At 38.7% G+C, this 22711-nt stretch overlaps 1 protein-coding gene across 1 annotated transcript in view; it reads right to left on the reverse strand.

Moving 5' to 3' along the window:
* The window catches only part of Fife (regulating synaptic membrane exocytosis protein fife), a 150521-nt gene extending 130306 nt beyond the window's left edge, over nt 1-20215 (reverse strand). The window contains exon 1 of the mRNA XM_033338614.2: nt 19766-20215. The gene's annotated coding sequence lies outside the window, so the exon portion shown is untranslated. The remainder of the gene's footprint in view (nt 1-19765) is intronic.
* Nucleotides 20216-22711: the final 2496 nt, after the last annotated feature.

The following is a 22711-nucleotide window of genomic DNA, read 5'->3' on the forward strand; positions in this document are numbered from 1 at the left end:
GAGTCTCACGTTCGCGAAGCTGCTTGTTTTTCGTTATTTCGGAAAACGGATCCCCTGGGTAGTCCGCGGCTAGAATTACAACGAAGACTCACCTCTCTTGTCCACCCTGCTCTATTCAAACCTAGCGAAAAAAGCAAGAAATACAAATTCAATTCGTCGAAATTTAGCGCCGGCGTTGCTTGTAATTGCGCACACGTCGTCGCGATATCTCGCTCTTTAAAGCGGTAGAAAACATTTTTCACGACAATGCCGCATTTATTTTTATCATTCGTCGAAGGGAGACGCAAAATATTCGCTTTTCCTCGGAGGCCTTACGAGGGACGATCGCTAAAATATTCTGCAAATAAAGCTTGCCACGATTTGCAGGAGTTTTATCGCTCAGAGGGACCAAAAAGTCGATTTTTATAGTATATTGCACCTTGGAATCTTGAAAATATGCTGCTTCAGGGTTTGCATAAAATTCGATAGATTTTCTACTCTTCTATGAATTATTTCTCTTGCGATATTGTTGATACTAGACGATTATGTTTCGCGTTGCCTCTGTTATCAATAGATTAATGCATCGATGGCGTTGCTCAAATTGTACTATTCGTAAATGTCTATTTCTATTACTTTTACTTATCAACATATTTAAATAATTTTATTGATCTCTTTAATAGCAAAATAATAACGCGTTATTCCGTTTTATCGAAACGAAGAAATTCTTATAACTCGAACAGTAAGTAACGTTTATTGGAAAAGAAAGAAGTTAAAGAAACTATACATTTGGAACAATGACAACGCGCATAATACACAAGAGGACAAGCTTATAAGCGATATTAACAGGAATAATGGAATCAGAACTAAATTTTCAGACGGAACTGACTCTATCGCACCGCTAAACGTTGAACACTAATTTTCCGAAATCAGATAAAACCAACTTGCACGACTCCAGATCTCAAACTCTCTTGCGTATATATAACCTGTTCGGTAGTTTCCCTATGAATAGCTAACAAGAATTCCACTTCACTTTGAGAATATTCGCATTTCCCCATTTCCTCCGTTTCACCCTCTTGCCGCGTTCCAAACTCCCTAAAATCAAAATAAAAGAAATAAAGAAAAAAGAAGAAACGTATCACGGGATCTCAAACGTCTTTCCGCTCGATCAAAAATAAACTTCTCAACGGCCACGTGTCTGAGACTCCTTATCAATAATGCAGTGTCCCTATATACGTCACCGCGAAATCGCAGCTGAAACGCGATCGGAATTTCGAATTCTTGAATGTCGAACTTGCGGATCCTCGGGAAGATCCTCGAACGTATAACTGGTAATCCCACTGGATCAGCGAGCACGTTGAAGAATTAATGCGTCTGTTAACGGGGGCTGATACAAGCAGCATTGTTGAAGCCGTCGCAATCGGAGAAAGCGTTACCTCGGCCGAGGGCGAAGGGGACCGCGACGAACGAAAGCATCAGAAATCGAAGGGCGGCTTGGGACACGAGCGGATCAGATAAAATCGGCCAGAAAATAGGGAGGGCAGAGAAAGGGCTTGGCCACGATAAGGCCGTCATAAAAATGTTACGAACGATCGGGGAGACCCGATAGAGGGTCGAAGGTCCGATCTGTGTCCGATAAGGCGCATTCACCTGCTTTGTAGCCGACTGTGAGTAACGTGGCTATGTTTACTTAACTCATTGAAAAATTACGGTCACAGGGGTGGCCCTGTCGGCCCTGCCAGAACGTGTAACGAAGCAATCTCGCGTGATCCGCGCGAACGTGGAACACGTCGAAACACCGCTCGATAATCTGAAATGCGAGAACTCGTGGATCCGAGCAAGTTTACGGACGTTCCGCGAGTTCTCGTTGATTTATCGGATCGTACATGCGTATGTATTTCATCAGGAAGCACGGAGGAGGATAAGAGGCGAATTAACGCGACGTCCCGACGCAATCGATCGAACGCAACGGCACGAATATCCGATCGAATATCGTCGATAGGTGAGTAGTATCTACGACAAGTTATCGAGTATCCGAGCGTGTACCCGGTAGCGAGAACTCAGCTGGAAGTTTCCTGTATGCATAATCAGGCTACGTTTTCGTAGTCGATCGCTTGCCCGCTGCCGAGGCAGAAAGTTATTCCGCTTCTTGACACGTTTGCCATGCACGGTTATTTGTAAGCCAAGCCCGGCTACGTGTTCTCGTGTTTCCGTTCTCTGCATATGATCTCAGTTCTACTATATACAGACCGAATAAACCGTCCGAATATTCCGATCGTGAAAATGTTCCGCCGTCTCGAGACTACTCGCGAAAATCGGTGCATCGGATTTACGGATTAACATCGGACGAACGGTTCGTTACGAACGTTTTACGGGGTGGTTAACTGAAGTTGAACATTAATAAAACGACATCGGCGAAGTTGCCAACGAATAGGATATTGGCAGTATAAGTAGAGAAGTACGTTCGTTGTTTCGACGCTGTTTATTGCTGTTTCGTTGCTTATCGCTCGAATACGTACACTCGATTTTACGCTGATCTTCATTCTTTCATTTCCGAGTTAATTCGTAGTCACAAATACATGCCAATTTGTCTGTAATTTTCCTGCCTATGATTCGTACAAAGTTGTTAACGTATAAAAATATAAGAATATTTAAAAATAGAACGAAGATTTCTGAATCTGTAATTCCTGGATTAATCTCTGATAAAAGTCAAGGATTAATTAACTTGTATTTCTCCTATTTCCGCTCTTTCCTCTTCCTCCGCTGTTTTGGTTTCATTAAGATCATTATCTCTTAATCGTTATTTGGACACTTATATCTATAAATATTTACAAACTTGAGTTAATACTATATATGTGTCTATTTTTATCTTTTTTTTCGCTTCACTACTACCGTAAATATTAGTTCAATATATTATTTTCCATTTTATATAAAATACTTATTTATTTTATTAGCTATTTATTGAATTAATTCAATCTTTTAGAAACGTGATCCATTAGTATGTCAATTTCCCTTATTAGCAATAGTATGCCACTCCTGCAATATTATGGTACTTGCATGATACGAATCGATATTCCGTTACAAGCTTCGCAAGATGTAATTAATGTAGCATACTTTTTCCTCGCTTTCGAAAATTCATATTTAAAATAATAAATCGATGATGCAATATAACACGAGGTTATTACGTTGTCAGACTTCGCCTATATTCACCTACGAAATTTTTGTCAGCATTAATTTTTTTTCTAAAAGCAACATGACACGTGATAATAACATTTTCGCGAAAATACGAATAAGTAGACTGAAATATCAATGACAAGTAATTTATCTTACACTTTATAGTTTACTCACATAATACTTCCTTGAAGCATTCTACGACTATAAATGTATTAACTTCCTGTATTTCGTCGTACGATGTTATACAGCAATTAAGATCTTAGAATAAAGATTAGCAGCTCCAAAAACACACGCTCAACTTAAGAAGGAAAAGGCAGAAACACGGTTAAATCGTGGTTCTATGTATACACCTCGCAAATGTTATGTTCGTTTGATACATTGCCTAGCATAATAACAAATACATCCAAAGTATAAGCCATAAAAAGTAGAATACGTTTCTCTTTTATAGAGTTTTTTTAATGAGATCTAGCAAGAAATTGAATTATGCTGCAGTGAACATTTAACTGGATATTATTTATGAAAGCTTGAACTACGTTGCGCACCATTTTCAATTACGTTATAAATTAACGCTTCCTTGTTTCGCACGTTCTTTTTGCGAAGGTAGAAAAGTTGGGAGAACTTTCGTTCCACTAATGTAATATTATTGATAGAATTTATTATTCGCGTGGCAGCATTTTAAACTGAAAGTAGTTCACGATTTAATTTTCCAGGAAACATTGTGCCTCTTCCGTTGGGAGAAGCGAAAGCGTCGATAACATTTACAGGGCGAATATTACTCAATTATTTAACAGTTGAACAAAAATTCTGTCGTAAATTACGTAACTTCACTAGCTCTTCTCTGATGAAAACATAGTGTCAGATTGATTGATATATGAAGATGAAATAGGACCATTACATATCCCAAGAAGAAAATACAGAATTATACCTTATATTAGAACTATCAATTTTAGGATCTATATCGATTGAACATTTTTATTCCTGTTAATTAATATCTACTACAATACCCAGAAGCCTCAAAACCTTCTTCTAATACTCTGTACATTTGCTTAACAAACGAATTAACTTTTCGATACTGTATCTACGTAGCAAACATCATTTTAATATTCCACAATTACGAACGCCCAAAGTTCAACTTCATTCTACGCTAATCCCTTAATGAGAAATAACACAAATGTACACTAACCCATTCTAACTATTCACGGCTGCGGTGAATCTTCGCATCAAATTAATTACTCTTGCGTAACCAAGCATTCATTCGGGCTAAGCACCAAAATCCCGATCTAAAACTATGCACACATCAACGCATCTCGTTGGAGTAGCACGTAATCCAGTGACAAAGCTTCTTCGCCTGACTTTTTTTTCCTCTCCCGAAATCCTTTTCAAACTTCGATCTAAATCGAGCCACAGACACATTTGTTCCCGTAGCCAGACTAACGCAGCAGCCACAGGCTGATCGAGAGAACATTAAATTTCTCGGGTGTACAAGGCGGAAAAGACGGAGTCGCTAGCTGTCGATGTGGTCGAGCAGCAGGGAAAGAGGATTGAATTTAACTTCCCCTCCTCTCTGGAGTGCCACTGGCAAAGGGGTGGTTTCGAGGTCGAGGGCTGTCGACCGACCTCGACCGATCGATATAGCTACAGGTGTCCGAAACCCTATTCGTTCTGGACTCTCGTCGGAAGAAAAAAAGACCTGAGCACGGTGTCCACCGCTAGTTTCCATCACAGTACACCATAGCAAAGCATCGTTACTTTAATCCGTTTTACTATGTAAGTTTTTCTTGCTCGAGGATAAATTATGTTTTCCTACGGCGCTACTAGACCAGACACGCACATGAACACGCACAAGGTGTGTAGGTATGTACATGGAGTGTCGTGCTTTGCGGCAAGGCTTCTTCGATCGATCTAGTTACAGGTGTTCGAAAGTACGTTCTCCGCTTGTCGCCGGAATATCTCAAACGACCTGCCTCGAGCGACATTGCAAAGCCCACGTCGCTATCTTCCTTTGTCGCTGTTTTTAGCGTTGTTTTTAGACTCCAGAGAAACTAAAGTATCGCACGCTACCGCTCGAGTGTGTCTGGATAGAGATATTTAGATATCTTTTACAGGATACGATCTAAATTACACAATTCTAAACAAACAGTCTACAATGACGTGGAAAATGTTGGCCGAATATATCGCACGAGTAGACAGCAGGCGGTTACTTCTGTAGAAATAAATCCAAAATGTAAAATACAATTTTTTTCATCCGTGAGTTAGTTTTTAGGAAAATCATCTTCCAAGTGGATACAGCGTCACGATTAATATATGATAAGGTTTTAAAATAAAGAATTTTAATTTCGTATGACGTATCTCTTTAATTCCAGAATAACACAGTAAAGACCGCTATCGTTAATTCGTAGATTTAACGTTGTATCATACTGCCATATGTATACCATACTAGGATAAGTTGGAATATAAAGTAGCATAAGTAATCGATGTGATAAAATATCAATGTTAACCGGAAACCATCCTAAGCCAAAAGCCAAGAATTATAATGATGAATAAATGAAAATAATAAGTAACGTTCACATATATTGTTAACGCAAGTCGGTAAAAATCTCCATACACTTGTGAACGTGTGTAGTATAACTAGGATATTGATAAAACGAAGAAGTACAATCCGTACCACAAATCTATCAAACTGTCCAGATGCTTATGAGCAATAGCGTATGTCGCTCAGAAATGGATCAGCGATGGAGATGGACGGTTTTGCTGATCGGTCGCGAAGCTCGTTTAAACTTCTCGTATATTTGAAATAATGGATGGTTCGGTACATAAATTTTAATAGCAATTGCACCGACGAGTTTCCATTGGTGGTTTCAGGCGGAGATTTATGCTACGAAGCACTCGCGCCGGTTCATTCTTCAACGCTGCAACCTTCGGCGGTCTGAATTTATCTTGCCACTTTGTAACTGCGACTGCTCTCTGCTCTCTCGTACACCTCTGACAATTCTGGCTTTGTATAAGTCTGACTTTGACTTTCTACGACTCTAAATGGTCTTTATCGTATCACGAAACTCTCCGTTTGTAAGAGCGATGCCGACATCCTGAAATTCTCTCGGATATCCGTGTTCTGACCCGAAGAAGACTAGATTTATCTCACGTAATTCGTCGTCACCAAGTGGAACTTCGTATTCGCATTTTCTAGATCCACTCCTAGTTACTAGTTTAATCCTACTACGTTCTTGAAGTCGATCTCGATTCGTTGTATTCTTTTTAATATCGAAAACGTACTTCTGAAAAGTTTGAGCAAGAATCGTTAATGATAAATGTGAATTCTTGTGTTTCAATTTCGTATTGAACATGTAAAAGTATTTATAGAAGTAAGAGCAAGATCGGAAAATAAAGATTCAAGGGTCGTAACAGGATCAAATGCAAATGCGTGCTTGTGCTTCGGCTTTTCTTTGCTTCGCGTATTACGTGAATTCTGTATACTTTTTACACCTTCTCTTCTTGCATTTTGCACAAGCGTGCAGTTATCTTTCAACGACAGAAACATGTAAATGTTTCAGGAACGAGTGAATTAATAATAACCACGTTTCCAGAAAATGTGAAATTATTTCATGCTCTCGACTTCTATAAGACAAAGTATTTAATTACATTTTTCGTTTCTCGTGTTCGTCACACCACGAATTGCACTTTTACCTTCATCGAGCATTGTTTTTTCCGCCAATGGATGATGCTTGAAAACGTTCAAAACCCGGACGGTCTTTTTTGTTTTGCCAATCAATGCGGTGCGCATCGGGTTTCAGATATTTCATGAACTTTATGCTCGAGTTGCAATGGTCTCATCGCGATAAAGAGAGACGTACACAGGCGATAGCGAAACATAGACTGAACCGTTCTAAGGTTTTCTATCGCTCAATGTTGCGTGTGTCAGAAAAGCCGATATAGATCAACTTGTCGATAAGTTGAAAATACTGAGCACAAATATTTCGTTTCGTATCTAACATTGTGTAACGCGAAATTCAGGTGTACTTGCCAATTATTCGGTATAAACTGTTGATAACGATAGCGAAGTAGTCATATCTATTAATAGCAATAATAAAAAGCAGCTGGTAATAAAAAGCAAAAACCTATTAATTTACTTCGCTGTACAGCGAAAAATGATTGCCAAATGTTCGCAACATTTTTTAAATAGACATAGGAATAGGCGTGATGTATAAGTCTATTCTTTTGCACAATTTTGCAGAGAATTCGCTTATATTCGATGCGAGAATAAAATTCATTAAAGATAGAGGAAAATTGTGAAAGCAGAGTAAACGAGGAAAATGCGATTATACAACGAATCTTAAATCATTATCGAGAACATTGCATTCTTCTATGATTATAGAGCTTGCAATTATACTCAACCTATTGCTAATCGAATGTAATTGTTCAAATGTCAAAGTTCAAGAAATGTTTCTTTGAAACGAAGTTCTTTCTGATCCTTTGAGACTTGTTGCGTCATCCAAGAAGCACAGAACAAGGAAATATATATATAGATATATATATATATATAGAATATTAAAAGAAATTTACAGAACGCTTATTAGCTTTATTGCATCAAAGAGAGTACGCTTTGGAGTCTTTTGATCAGCGAATACGGAACATGAAATTTAATTAAGAAGTACCAGCTATTTCGCAAAACTGGTACATGTTACGGGACTATTAGAAAACGAACCCCATGTTATTTGTTTATAGAAAAAGTAAATAATCGTTTTTATATTCGCTATAAGTAGACTGCGAATTTTTATGCAAATTCGTATTTTTATTAATATAATTAAAAGAACGAAACCTAAGCACAGATTAATTCCACCTACTTAATTTTTGTACTTTACATGCGTTACATACACTTGTAAGCCTTCGAATTTCCTATAAATACATAAAACTCCGCTAAACTAAGTCTACTCTTTACGAGCATTTAGTTTAATTGGATCTTTCGTTTTGTTTCGCCCCTATCCATGATATTAGATCGACTACGCGAGATATAGTAGGTATCATTCACAACAGGGCGCCTAATTATCCTCTTTGTTATTAGCGGTATGAAAGGAACCCCTGATGAAACTCGAATGGTGTCATAAAGAAAATGAGATATAAAGATAACTTTTTGCTAAGAATACTTTTTTCCCAGAGTATCATATATTTAACGAAGGCTAATCGTGCGTAGTATTTTTCAACCGATGATACTTTTCATTGCGCGAAATCAAAGCCTTCTTTCTTTAACAATTAGACACCCTTGCCTCTTCGTTATGAATGTCACCGTAGAAAGTAATATTCAAAGAGAACCAGTAACAATCAATATAACAGTAAAACGGCACCGATACCGCAGCCAAAGTACCGCCGATAAATTTATTCCAATAAAATGGGAAGCAGCGATATAAAGATCATCCGCACATTTTCATTGCAGGCAAGCATATCGACGTCGTGGAAAGTTTCGTCTAAGGAACATTAAAGGGCCCGGGGATATTCGATGCAGCGAATACACGAAAACGCATAATGGCTCCTTTGATACCATCAAGAGCTCTCTACTTTTACGTCGATCTGACTGAGCGAAACGCCGTGGCTTCTGCTTACCTTCCTTTACGCAACTCTCCCTTCGCTCCTACTATGTGACTTATGATCAAGAAAAGACGCATATATACATGTATGTATGTATGTATATATATATATGTATGTATATATACATGTTTTCAAGGCGGCGAAGAGATGTGTTTTCACGACGGCCACGAAAGCAGCGCAAGAGGCGAACAGACACAGTAAAAGAGATTTAACGGCGCGCGCGTGGACTCCTAATAAAATGGCACTTGTTACTCAGACGGAGGAGGTCTGTTAGTGGTTTTACACAGAATCTGATCGAATAATATGTACAAGAGGACTTGGAGCGATTCCTTTATAAAAATAAGAAGAAAACATAGGATAACATTATTTCGTAGGATACTTTGATTTTAAGAAAACCGCTGAATGTTTTAGGTAATTAGGTAATTAATTAATTCATTAATTTTTCTCTGCTATTCACGGCTTTACATTCATATGATGGAGGTTCGTGTTTAGATGAGCCGATTCAACCGGTAGAACTGCATTTAATCGGGCAGGAACTAAAATTTCGTGCACTTGGCTACTTAAACGATCTCGTCGTAAATCTCAAGTTGTGCTTGTGTTTGTGGCATTAGGTAATACGTAATTAGGTAATACACAGAACGAAGTGTACCGTGAACGATATTCACGGGTTTTATTCTTCTCTGTCCGTTTGAATACAGAATTCTTCTCTTCTTTGCAGTGACGAAAATTTCTATGAATACTTTTTAGCTATGTTTCGAACGTTTCGTTCGCCATCGGAAAACCACACAGAGGCGGTCACGGATTTTTAACATAAAGGGTAATCTCTCTCTCTCTACCGCCATACCACGAGTTCGCTTTTTTATTTTTCATTAATACGCTCGTTCGTTTCTTTCCTTTTGCGCTACACGCTGGAGTACCAAGATACGCATGATATACCGTATGCGGGAAGATTATCGATGTCGAAATTGCTATTCCGGCACGGTGCGGTTACCGCGCGTTCAAAAAACAGACATTTGTATAGGCTTTAATTTCCACAATTCATCCGACCGCAAGGAAAAAGTAGAACATCGATTGGTGTAATTCCGTAATAAGAAAGCCACGTGCATCATTGAAAACGTAATTACAGTTCAATTTGCCCCGATCGCGAACGCATTAAAGACCAATACGGCGAACATAAACACGAAAAATCCATCGGTCGAGTCTTGGTAAACGTCGAGCACGCGAAACTTCTGCAACCTTCGTGGAACTGAACGCGTTCTAAAAAAAAACGAAACTTTCTTCGAACGAAACGAGAAAACGAGCCAAGATTTTCCAGCGATTTTTTCCCTTCTTGTACCAGTCTTCTAAAAAGTTCACTCGTGACGTGTCGTTTCAAAATTAAAACTGGTCGTCTCGCGTGGCTGCGAGAAACTTTCTCGAGAAAGAATCGACACAATTGCAACGCGCGGCTGTTTGTTTTCCTGCAGTCGTTAGCTTCGGTGAGCATCCTCTTTGCGGTTCTTCGCAGCCTAATTTCCAACGAATCCGAAACTGATGTTCAAACCGGAGGAAACTGGGTCAACCGATCATCATGTTCGCGTTCATATTCCGGAGAAATAGGAAACGCAAGCGCGTTTTTCTATCGACCACCGTATCCTTCAGTGGCCGAGAAAGAGAGAAGATCCTCGAGCAGCTTTTCCGATCGAGTAATCACTCGGCGAAATTGTTGTTCTGCCGTCGACAACCGATCACGATAACAGCCGGTGCTGATTTGTATCGTGATATCGATACGCGGCCAGTTACGTTGTTGCGTTGCTTCCTGCAATCATTTCAAACGTCGTGTGCACGCAGATGACGGTGTATCGACTCGTTAATTGACTATCATTGGGAGAAACTGAATTGAAGTATAGTATAGCGATAATTAGATAATTAGAAACTTCATTATTACGGACGTTTATTATAGGATATTCAGTTAATTTAGTTACACGGACGTTTGAATGCTCGAATAATTATTTAAAAGAAATTAAAGAAATAACTCATCCTGTATACGTTAGCATAATTATATGAACGACCTATCGTTATATCAATCTTCATTGAAAGATTCTTTTTTATTCAGATGTCTGAACGTTCTGTTATCCGAACAATATATATTTCCTTTGTTGCTATAATATGAAAACGGTATTATATGCGTTAATGCCGTTTATAAAATGGCATGAAGAAGAAAACGTGTAATAGATACTAACAGTTAAAACGGAACGAGAGATACTTCAAAAGCTAGAAAACGGCCACAGTGTTGCAAAAGTCGTAAAAATGTACGTAAACCTATTGTTGAAGGCATTCCCTCTTCGAAGCATTTACGGTATTAGGAAAAGATCATTTAAGTGGTTTAAGCCACAAATAGGATACAATTCAAAGCAACTTAATACGTGTTTATCCGATTTAATAGAAAAATTGTTCCTTGCTATCGTTTGTAACGATATTACTCCTGATAATAAATAATTAGTTTCTTTATGTAAAAATACCCTAATCCGAACGATCATGTCCCTCTATCGACTCCGATATCAGAGGTTTCACTACATAAAGAATAATAATCCGATGGAATATCAAACTTATGCTAACTACTCATCGATTGACATTTATAAGAGAGATTAGATTATACCATGCCGATGATCAAAGGTCTTCAAAAAATAGGTGAGAAAATAAAAGTTTAGTAGTATGAAAAACAGATTGATTAAACAGATCGATATAATTAAACGATATCATCGGATTTTACATCGCTTGCTTCACGATATAATATCACGCTAATGCTTATACAATTTGTACAAGTATAGACTATAATTCACTATCGAACTTAACAGGAATAAACTTGCGATATCGTAAACAGTGCTCATAAACAAGCGTAAGATCAGCATTTCGAAATCAAAGCTTACAGGATTTCAAGGTCGAGCAATTCCTCGTGTAGCAAGCTGCAAGATCTCTCAGTTCATTCTGTTTATTATTACTATTATCCTGAAAGTAGTAGTAAGTAGAAGTAATACTACATGAACCGTGAAACAAGAGGGGCGAGACACGTCAGGGGAAGATACGGAACAGAACGAGAGAAAATGGATGAGAGAGGATGTTCAGCAGATCGCGTGGCCGCTACCAAGGAACTAGGCCAACCGATGACCTTCCTGCAATAAGTAAGTAAGGTGATACACACCACTGTGGGAAATTATAACGGCAATTCCCCAAGAAGCTCGTTGAAATATTCATGAAGAATCGTTAACGAGAAAGAAAGCCGATTGGTCGTTAACCCTGGAAAATTATACAATACAAGTCGAAAAATTATACAATACAAGTCGCAAAGTATGTATGTATGAATGCATGCATGCATGCATGCATGCATGCATGTATGTATGTATGTATGCATGTATGTATGTATTTATGCATGTATTTATGCATGTATGTATACACGTATGACAGCCATTTCTATTGGATTAAAAATATGTATGTTTAGTAGAATGGATACTGTACGAAAAAATAAAAGCCTTACGTTAAAAAAGAAAAATTCGTTGCATATGTTTCAGATGAACCGATTTTGCGTTCGAATAACCATTCGCAGTGGAACGTGAAATGGAACGTGAACGATAAATGTATTCACGATATAAAGTGCAACATACATAGTATCCCGCGAAACAGAATATTTCAAAGAAACAGCAGTATTTCACACATGATTTTATGAAACATTACCTCAAGAGTTTCGATTATTCGAACGCTTTATTTCGTTCTCTTGATTCCCCTTCTACTAGATATAGTCGGCGAATGCGAAACTTCTACAAACATTGGAAGATATTTCTTCAACTGAATCATGTTCATTGTAGCGGACAATAAAAAACGTGTAATAAATTATTAATAAATTATCGAAGGCTCTTTTATCGCTCTAAAAATGAAGAACAGTTTTAGACAAATCCTTATTTCGGTGTTGTGAATTTTCGAACGTGCATCTGTAAATTTCTCGGTTATCGGATTGCCCCGCAATCCAATACGTATATCTTGTGAAATATTTTCTGAATGAACTTGGAGTGGGCGAAATAAAATATCGGACACGAATATTTTCAATCGTACACGCTGTAATGTGCTGTATTATTCGGTTGGAACAATTGACAGACGTTCCATGTTTTCTAATCCTCGAATAGCAATGACTGAATCAGTTTCGATGTAGATATTTCGCTTCTACCCTCTCTGAATTACTAGATATGTGTCGTAATCTATTAATAAAAATTCATTACTGGAAATAGTCTTTTCGATTTGTCTTTGATACTATTGACAATTTCCAGATTCTTTGGTAAAATAATTCTGATATTACGTGAACACTGTAACATATTATAAAAATAGGATTCTTAGATTTTAGCTTTATCGAAACACCAGAATCATTCGACGATACAGTCCTTATCGGAAATAATGGATACAATAACAAATGCACAGTTTATTAAACCAATCGTTAGTTTCCCAGTATCGCAAAACCCTTTGGAAAGAAAATCAACCATACAACGTACATCGAAGAAAACAAGTAGTTGAATAGCAGAGTGATATCGGATATCAGAAACTATGGATCGGATACTACTGATATTACCGATGTACTGACGTTTTCTCGGACGTCTGTTGACTCTGTTGTGTCTACCAACGGAATCGGAATCGGAATCGTTTTCCAAAAGGACAGTATTCTCGTTGAGAAACCTCTGGCCGAAATATGATTCACTGTGGCTCTCGTTAATATCAGACCTCTCGGAGAATAATTTGAATATTTCGATAATGCCAATTAAATAGCTAAAAATATATATACGTAAACAAAATTAATCTCCCAATGAAACACTTTTATTTATAACGAATTTAAACGAGAGATTTTTTTTTCGTTTCGCACACGTAGTTGGTAGTGTAGTAATTTCGTTGCGATTTCTCTCGTCCGACCGACGAACACACTTGATACCAAAGGTGATACCATAGCCAGTGCTAAAATGTCATGATATCAATGCGTTAAGATGTCAATATGTCAACTGCATCGACATTGTCACGCGCTTTCAAGTTTATACGTGGAACGGGCGTTCGAGAGCAATACTGTAACTTGCGTTAATTTACGAAAATGAGAAAATGTCAATCTGTCATCACGTCAAGGTATTACATTATCGGACATTAAAGTCTAACTTTAAATCGTTTTAAAAATCCGACCAATCACCGTGGAAGCTTGACGTGTATCGGAACTAAGTAATTGTAGCTCAATTTGTGAAAAAGCTTTTCAAGATATTTACGAGACTCGAACAGAATTATGCGTCGGAGTATCCCGATTATCTCGCAAAATCACGTTAACGATACAAGTTAATTCTACTGTATGAACTATGCTTCTTTTTGTTATCCTTTTAAAGATCACGAGATTCCCAGAGGCGTTCCTTTCAAGTGCTCGCGAAGTTAAAAGTAAAAGATTTTAATATTTTACCAACAACGAGAACGAATACCTTGATTTTATAAAATGAAAATTCGTTACCTGTAATTTGAATTTCATTCGCTTATAGGCAAAAGGCTAAATATGTAGATTTAATCGAATTAAGGAAAGCTAGGAATTCACATTACCTCGGGCAACTATTTACCATAATAAAATACACTAACCGCACTGACGAACGATTGGATTAAAATTTGAAATATGTAAATATATGGATAATTTATACGCTGTAAAGGGTTAACGAACAATCTTTAATTTCTATTTGACAAATCCAATTCGAATTTAGAAAAGTTGGATAAATACATGAATCTACATCGTGTTCGGATACAATTAAAGAACTCAAGAAAAAGTTGGAACACATGACAAGATCTTTAATTCGAAAATGCCATACATAAAGTCAAGCTGTAACGAAAATCTCTGTAACGTTTTCAAACTTTAAATACTCATTATTATACGCATTCGTAAAGGCTTGGAAATTCATTCTGAAATCCTTTAAATAAATATGGATCTTATAACATCGTTTCCCGTACTTCTTTCGTTTCTAAAGAAAGATACACTTGCACCACTTTACCATCGAGTCTCTCAACTGCGTCCGTCTTATCCGTTTATTTTTATAATTTATCCATTTTGTTTTACCCTTGACAAAGCATAACCGATATATTTCCCCTCTTTCGCAAACATTTTCTTTCGCCGTAAAGCATACTCTGCTGCGCGTAGCCTTCGGCCCGTTTCACAAGTTGGAGAACAAAAATATTTGTCCGGCATTTAGACGTTTATCATAAACGTTCGTTCACGATCCGCGACACGAGCGACTTGAAAACGTAACAGTAATATGAGTTTGACGAAACGCGTGTAAAATATACCTTGCAATTTACCAGGGCTTGAGCAAACGCTCCTTTGCTCCGATTTCCACGTGGATAGACAAAATGGGGAGAACACAAGCATGGAACGAATCGTACGATAAATTTCCGCGGCAACGTTAATTCTTCACGGAGGATCGTAACGACTTGGCGCAGAAACTAAGAATTACACGAGAGTATCGCGCGATTCGGCCAAATCGAGCTCCTCGTCCCTTCTTTACCAATCTATTTACCCTCTGTAATATCTTAAATCTTGCGAAATAGTTGCTGCATTAATTAAAGCCTCCCAAGGGTAACAGGCATGGAAAGTCATGTGACCCGACGTGTTCCGTAGAAAGTTCAAAGAAAAGCCTACGCGGCCGGTCAAATGTCAAGCTACCGATCACTGAGCAAGCTAAAAATATACTTCAGCCAGCTAAAAAATAAAATACGAGAGATCCTATTCAGGTCCTCCCACGCGAGAACCTGGACTCGAGGTACGGGATGGATTCCGAAGAAGCTCACGAACGATCTGTCCGCCGCACAGAATCGCGATATTGCCGGGAAGATGTGAGAAAGAGAAGTGAGAAGGAGGGCGGGGGTAGAGGGACGTAAGTTTCTTGGCGGAGCTAGTATTCCTCATGCGAGAGAGACGGAAAGGAAAAGGCGAGAGGAAAGGGACGTCGTCCACAGGCAACCGTGTTATTAAAGAAGGGTGAGATGGGTCGAGGTGCGAATACGTACGAGATTCCTTGCTTCCTTTCGACGTACTGTCGTCGATACTAAACGATCTTGGAAGAATCGCTCGGAACAATAGAAACGTTCACGGTTTACGCCGCGATTCCCGACGAAAGAAACGACCAAGGTGTAGAAGGAACGAGCCCGGAAGCGTGTACACTCGCGAACTAAGGAGCAAAGGCGAGCAAATTCCGCGAAATACAAAGGAAACCATGCGACTGAGCGTTTGCTTTGCTTCCGAGCGAAACTCCGGGCACGGATTAATTTGCGTTTTCGAGATTGTAAAGTCCAAGTTACTCAGCAACTCCGTTACATATCCGCTGCGCCGTCGCGACATAGAAAACGACCAGTCTCGGCACGAGTGTCCGACTAATCTCTTACGCCAACCACATTTCCATCCTACTTTTCAACGGCTCGTTAACCGTACGCTTCGAGAATGAAGAAGAAAAGAACAAAGACCTGAACTGGATCGCTTGACTCGGTTCTTTCAACCACTTGAAGCATGCGTTTTAACGCGTAAACACAGTGTTCGACGATTGCGTAATTGCAGGATTTTCTTTATACACGATTGTTCTTTGTTAATATCCTTTCAATAGGTATAGTTACGAGCATCGAAGTTACGTATAAAGAGAATATCCATTTTAATAGTTTGATACAATAGACCGAGAGGCAAAGAGGTGGATTATTATGATCGATGAGATAAGCAAGTAAAATTAGTTGTTTGTCCGAAACGACACGATGCATGATGTATCATTGCTGAAATAGAAAAAGAGTAAACTTGTAATTCCATCAAACTTAAAGAACGTTGTAACTGATTCTTAGATTCCACATGAACTTCTCCGTATAAAATTTTCAATGGTTATTTTCTTAATCTACATGCAATATCTTAATTTATATAATGCAATTATTCTTGTTCAACGTTGCTCTTAGCGATTTTTCAAATTTCATTTAGAAACACGTTATATATCTTAAATTTATAATAACATTAATACTGTCCGTGACTAAATTCTCATGTTTATTCGTGGAATTGTCCAGATCATTTATTTCCTTCATAGTAGACGTTTCGCAGTTCGCTTTGCGAGTTTCGGAAATAATTAGATTGTACTATATAAGCTTTCTTCGATGTTCTTCGTTATTTTCACGAATGCATCAAACTTTCATAACACTTCGGTTAATCTTAGCTTCTTAATCACTCGTCCACTTATTCGATTGTAGAGTTCTCTCACACACATAGCCAAATTTAGCAAATGTAAAAATAATTCGCACTTATTCGAGAATTGTTCGCCTCGGAAGGTCATAAATAGAATAATGGAATAATCACGATAAAAATCACAAAAAGATATTCACTTTTATCACGATTAACTGTTAAAATGTGAACTGCAAACGTGTTTATTGGTATAGGAAAAATACACAATCAATGGGGAATATAGCTACCAACTTTTAATAAGAAATGTAATTACAGGAGGACTGAAGATTGACGAAATTGTCATGAATTCGCGATTTGACAAACAGATCGATCGATAGATAACATCGTAAGCGCTTGCAGAAGCATTGCGTCGAAAATCGAAATTGGATCGAGTATAAATCCCTTCGGAAAATTCGAACGAAAAACTTAATCTTAACATAACCCGATCCGCCGTAAACTTTTGTACGTGACGATAAGATGTAGGAAAATTGCCATCGAGAAACCTAGCAAACCTTTAGCGCGCGAACGCAGCACGCGATTTCGTCGACGATAAAATCGAAGAAAATCCGTGGGGAAAATTGCCGCGACGTTCGTTAATTAATTAATCCATGTAACTTCTCGCGTGTTCCTCCGATGAAAAAATACATGGCAACATTTGGAAAATAGAAGGTAAAATTATGTAATTCGAGGAATTACAATGAAATATAATTTTTGAATGAGTAGATATTAATTGATAATAAAAAGCTTCCTTCCAGTGCTATACGTTCACTTTCTGATACTTTATTAGGTAAAATTGAAAGTACAATTGAGCACATTGAAATGAAAATATGGGTATGACAGAAATATGTGAAACTGATAGATAGAAAAGTAATTACAGTTATTTCGCTAATATTGCCTTCATATTTATATATACAATTATTTTTAAGAAACGATCTAGAAATTTACAATGTTATAAATTATAATAACATTATTATTTCAAAGAAAATAGTAGTATTTGTTTATTGCCTGTATCGATCGATTATTATTTCTCCGCTAAAACTGAATGAGATACGACGACGTAAATTTTGCCTTGGTAGAAGCATAAGTACCGCTTTTTAACAAAACAAGTGTTTAATTCTTAACAAATTATCTGAATAAACGAATTCAGATGATAAAAAAGAATCATATGCGGTCTTTAATAATTCTTCGGTTTCATAAAACAAGAGATGAATGTGGGTCAACGAAAAATATATACCACCAAAACGATAGATCGCGTATACATGTGTGTTCATGTTGCTATAGATTATCTTCATTTTACATACGTACTAAAAGTGTACGTACATTCAGGAATAATTTCTTTTTAACAACATATTCACTACGCTTACGTATTCATTCCAATGTTTTAACCAATATTGTATAATAATTATATAACACTTTTTATATATTAAAAAGCATATCCGTATACATGGTGAAATTTTCATTACTATCGGATTTTGAATCCAAAAAATACTCTACTTCGCTAAAAGTATAATTGTGCAATTTGTCGAGTATCACTTATCAAACGAAAAATTGTTTGAAACCACGTAAATACTTTAAGAGAACATCATCGGATACGCTTCTGTCGAAATCAGCGGATACTTACAACTAGTACATTTAAAATGAGAATAAATGAGTTGTACTTACAAAATAAAGTTGACGCTCGTTAATCGTTTGTATTATGAAACAACAGAACTAAACTATGCTACGCTTTAAAGATCTTATAGCAAAACCATTTTTATAAAAATTAAATTAAACACTAACGAATATCCAATTTATGATTACGAGTATACTTCGTTAGCTATTTCAAATGAACTAGAAATCGGGAAACATACGTTTCATTTAGCGATATTACGAACATTAAATGCTGTCAAACAAAATGTACAGAAAGCCCGTATCTGCGAGCTGGATTGTTAATTTATTCGATTGTGTTTGCTAACACGACCTGTTACACGCGTCGCGTGCAATCAATGCGCGCGTCACGACGCTCGCAAATGTATCTAGTGTTAACATTAAAAATAAAATATGCATTTTCGCTTTCTCTCGCAACGTTCCATCTTACTCTCGTTCGCAGATTAGCGCGGAATCCAAACGATAAGATCGCCATGCAATCGCGAAACCATGAGAATCGTTGAAAAGTAATTAACAAGCAGCTGTTCTTTTTGTTCGACGAACATTCGATCAACGTACGCCCGAGGCGAAGGCAACCGCGCGATAAGAGGCGAAAAGCACAAGAGATCGTCGACAGAATGGAACGTTCCTAGGGAATCGGGGAAATAGGAGCGGAAATTAGTCGATTAAAACAGGATCAAAACCATCTCGAAATTACGCTTGCATGCGTGGCTCGTTTCCCACGGAAAACCACACATGCCATAGAATCGAAGTATGAAAGTTTAAAAGACGAAAGAACCCTCGGCCAATTAATTACCAGTGTCATCGGTTCGGCTATTCAGGGATCGGCCACGATGAAAAACACATCGACGGCAACCAATTAGGCGAACCATTTCCAATTATACCAGACGGAAACGTCTCTATACCGTTGAACGGTTTCTAGTCCACTTTATGGATCGAGCGTATCCTCTGATCGAAACGTGAACCGAGAGCGAATATGTATTATCATCTCACCTGTAACGAGGAGAACGAATTTGTTGGAACGCGTGAAATGTACATCGATGATTTGACGTCGATTTGAAGTACACGATAAGGAAGCATAGAGAGATGAGACGATGGAAGTAACCGCGACTCGAGAGGTCGATGGAAACGCGCGAAAGCGGTTTTAAGAGAAGAGCCGGAATGACCAACCTGTTACTTGAAAGCTGCGGAAGCTTCCGAGCGGGGAAATGCGTGCGTTCTTTCAGCCGCGCTCTCGCGTTCAGCTGCCCCTCCGGATGGATACACGTGCTCCCGTATATTCTACAAACGTACGTGGCCACTTAAGTAGCGATACGTGTATTTTTAACAAACAGTGTGTTTCTTTACTCTCTGTTTCCCGTAGTTGGTTTTAGCGTCTATGCGTAGTTAATGTGTGCGCGCGGACACGTATGTTCACGCGCTGCGTGTACCTGATGTACGTGTATACCTGTGTGTACGCGTACGTATATATGTGTATTTATAGGTATGTGTCAAGTTCTAAGTACAAGGTGTGCCTATACGCGGTTCTCCGTGGCTGGAAAAAGCGACGGCGCGCATGCCCGCTTTATTAGACGCGCAAAGAAAAACTCGCGGCGAGCGACCAACTTGACGGAGAATGGACAAACAAAAAAATAGAATCACCGTTATATCTAGAGCGACGATATCGTCGGGCAGGCTGCCCGGCTTGCACTGCCCGGGTCTCCTGTTTCTCCCACCGAGCGAACCACTCGCCCCTCCGATTCCCGTCTCTCCCGGCTCTCCTGCCTCTCCTGTCTTCTGCCTGGCGCTCTCCTTACACCCCCGTTTCGCCAACCCCCGCCACTTCGAACGCGCCTGCCGAAAAAGCTCGCCTATTCTATACGCTACCTCTCGCCCCTTTTCATACTCCTTTTACCCTCTTCCCTCTTTACCCTCCTCCTCAACGATCGTCCTTTTCGCTCCTTCAATCCCCTTCAATGCCGTTTCCTCTCGTTCTCAATACGGTTCTGTCAGCCGTGACTTCGACTCGCAGACTCTAAAACGAACTCTCTCTCTCTGAACACGATGCCTCTATATCCCTCGTCCTCGCTCTATCTTTCTCTTTCTTGCCGTTCTCACGTCCCACCGCGAACCTCAGCTCAAGGCGCAAGCTCGTCCTTCTCTCCCGGATAGGAGAAGGGAAAAAGACTGTCGACCAGGTGGAATATCCTCGGGAGAACCCAAGGGATCCCGACGACGAGGCGCACCTTCCCTATTCGCGCGCATTTTCACGCACGTGGACGGAACGCACGGGGGTTGAAATGAGATCCGCGTCCTCCACGGACAGACAATCGCGATTCCGAGGGATCTTTCGAAACTTTCTCTCTTAGCGTTGAGCCGGTAGAGCTTGAAAAAGAAGGAGCAGAAACTCGCAACCCCCCTAGTACCGGTTCGGTCGTTTCTACGAGAACACAGAGAAACGGTTCGTTCAAACGAGAAGCTACGTGACGCAAAGACGCATCGAAATATTAGAAAAAGAAAATTGCGCATTTCTCTGACAGATTTTGCTCGATAAAGGATAAAAGATGATTTTAAGATGCAGAAATATATCGCAACGTCGATTAACGGTACGAGACTATTATCCATCGATCGATTCGCTTTCGCCCCTCGAAATAAAATTTCCTAACGAAGGCTTAACCTAAATTCACGGTTCCACTTTATCGATATTCCCGTCAAACTTTCTCCTGGCTTCTAATAACGAAAAAATTGATGGCACGAAAAGGAAACTGTTGGCGCTTTGATGCATCTTCGTCTCTGCTGTTGTCGTTACTTCGAAATTGACTTCTTCGCTAGGTCCTCGAAAAACGGACGAGAGGACAATAGATATGGGTAGGGCAGGAGACAAAAGCCTGCATCTAAGGGATCAATTGGTTGGAAAATTCGAGCAATGGAGCCGGCTGCAGGTAACGTGAAAAACGACGCATGAAATAGAATTTTCAGAAACAGTGCTTGTTGCTCGTCGAAAATAAAAGCTCACGATTGTATTATACGCGGAGATCGTTGACGACCCGCTTTGTAAACTGATGCGTTTCCTATACCCAGAAAAATCGAAACGTTTCTCCCCTGCGCGATATATCGATCAATTTTATGTAAACAGCTGACACACGCGACGGTTTTTCATTGCGGAGAAAAAAGGTACGCGTGAAAAACGCTTTGTTCCCCTTGACTTTCAATTTCTCGCTTTTTCTTTTTTCTACTTTTTTGTTGGTTTTTTCCCCATGCGGTCGCGAGTGTTTTGCCGCGGGATCGAAAAATTACTATTAATACAAGCTTCAACATACCGTGCAGCGGGTTTTGTCGGCACAGTCGGATGTTTCAATTTACCTTACAATCCATTAAAATAGATAAGCGACGCTGTTAACGTAATGCAACGTTATCAAATATTCAGGTTTCATCAGACTAGCGAGTACATGGCCCGCACTTCCGGAAACTTCATTTTACTCGATCTAACAGGCAGAGCATTTTGTTCGAGAAAAAATATATACCTTGTGTAGGGTAATCTGTTGCAGATCGAATCTCGAAGATTTCGTTTTAATATTTAGCACGTGTTATGAAATTTACTCCTATTCTATGAATCTTGCTGACTTGTTTCTGGAATCGAATTTTGACCGAAGTTTGAAGAAATGAAACTTTTGTTCGTGTTACTTGTTATCTTAAATCAGATTAATATCATTATATCTTATAAAAATTGTACAACGTCCAATAAGCATTATCACTTATATTGTTGTCGTTCAAACAAATCAGATTGTTTAGCGTACTTAATAATTAAAGGAGCGATTCTCTTCAGAATTCTTTTAAAGAACTTTATATGTACAATAAGATAGAAAGTTAAATATAACAATAAAATAAAAGCGAAAAAATTTCATTCTTCATTTTTTTACTTATTTTCACATGTAGAATGATCTTCTGCAGATCCTCCTCTCCTCTCTAATTAAGGATTGGTCAAATTATCTTTGTAAAATCGTATTCATGAAAACGAAAGACGATTGTGCTTTTGATTAGACTTTCTTTCCATTTGCACCACTTTGAACACACGTAAGTCGATTTAAAATTCTCTACACTTAACTATCTAAAATTCATATCAAATCCGCTTAAAAA

Source organism: Bombus vancouverensis, chromosome 7 (genome assembly GCF_051014615.1).
Source record: "Bombus vancouverensis nearcticus chromosome 7, iyBomVanc1_principal, whole genome shotgun sequence".
Classification (NCBI taxonomy): domain Eukaryota; kingdom Metazoa; phylum Arthropoda; class Insecta; order Hymenoptera; family Apidae; genus Bombus; species Bombus vancouverensis.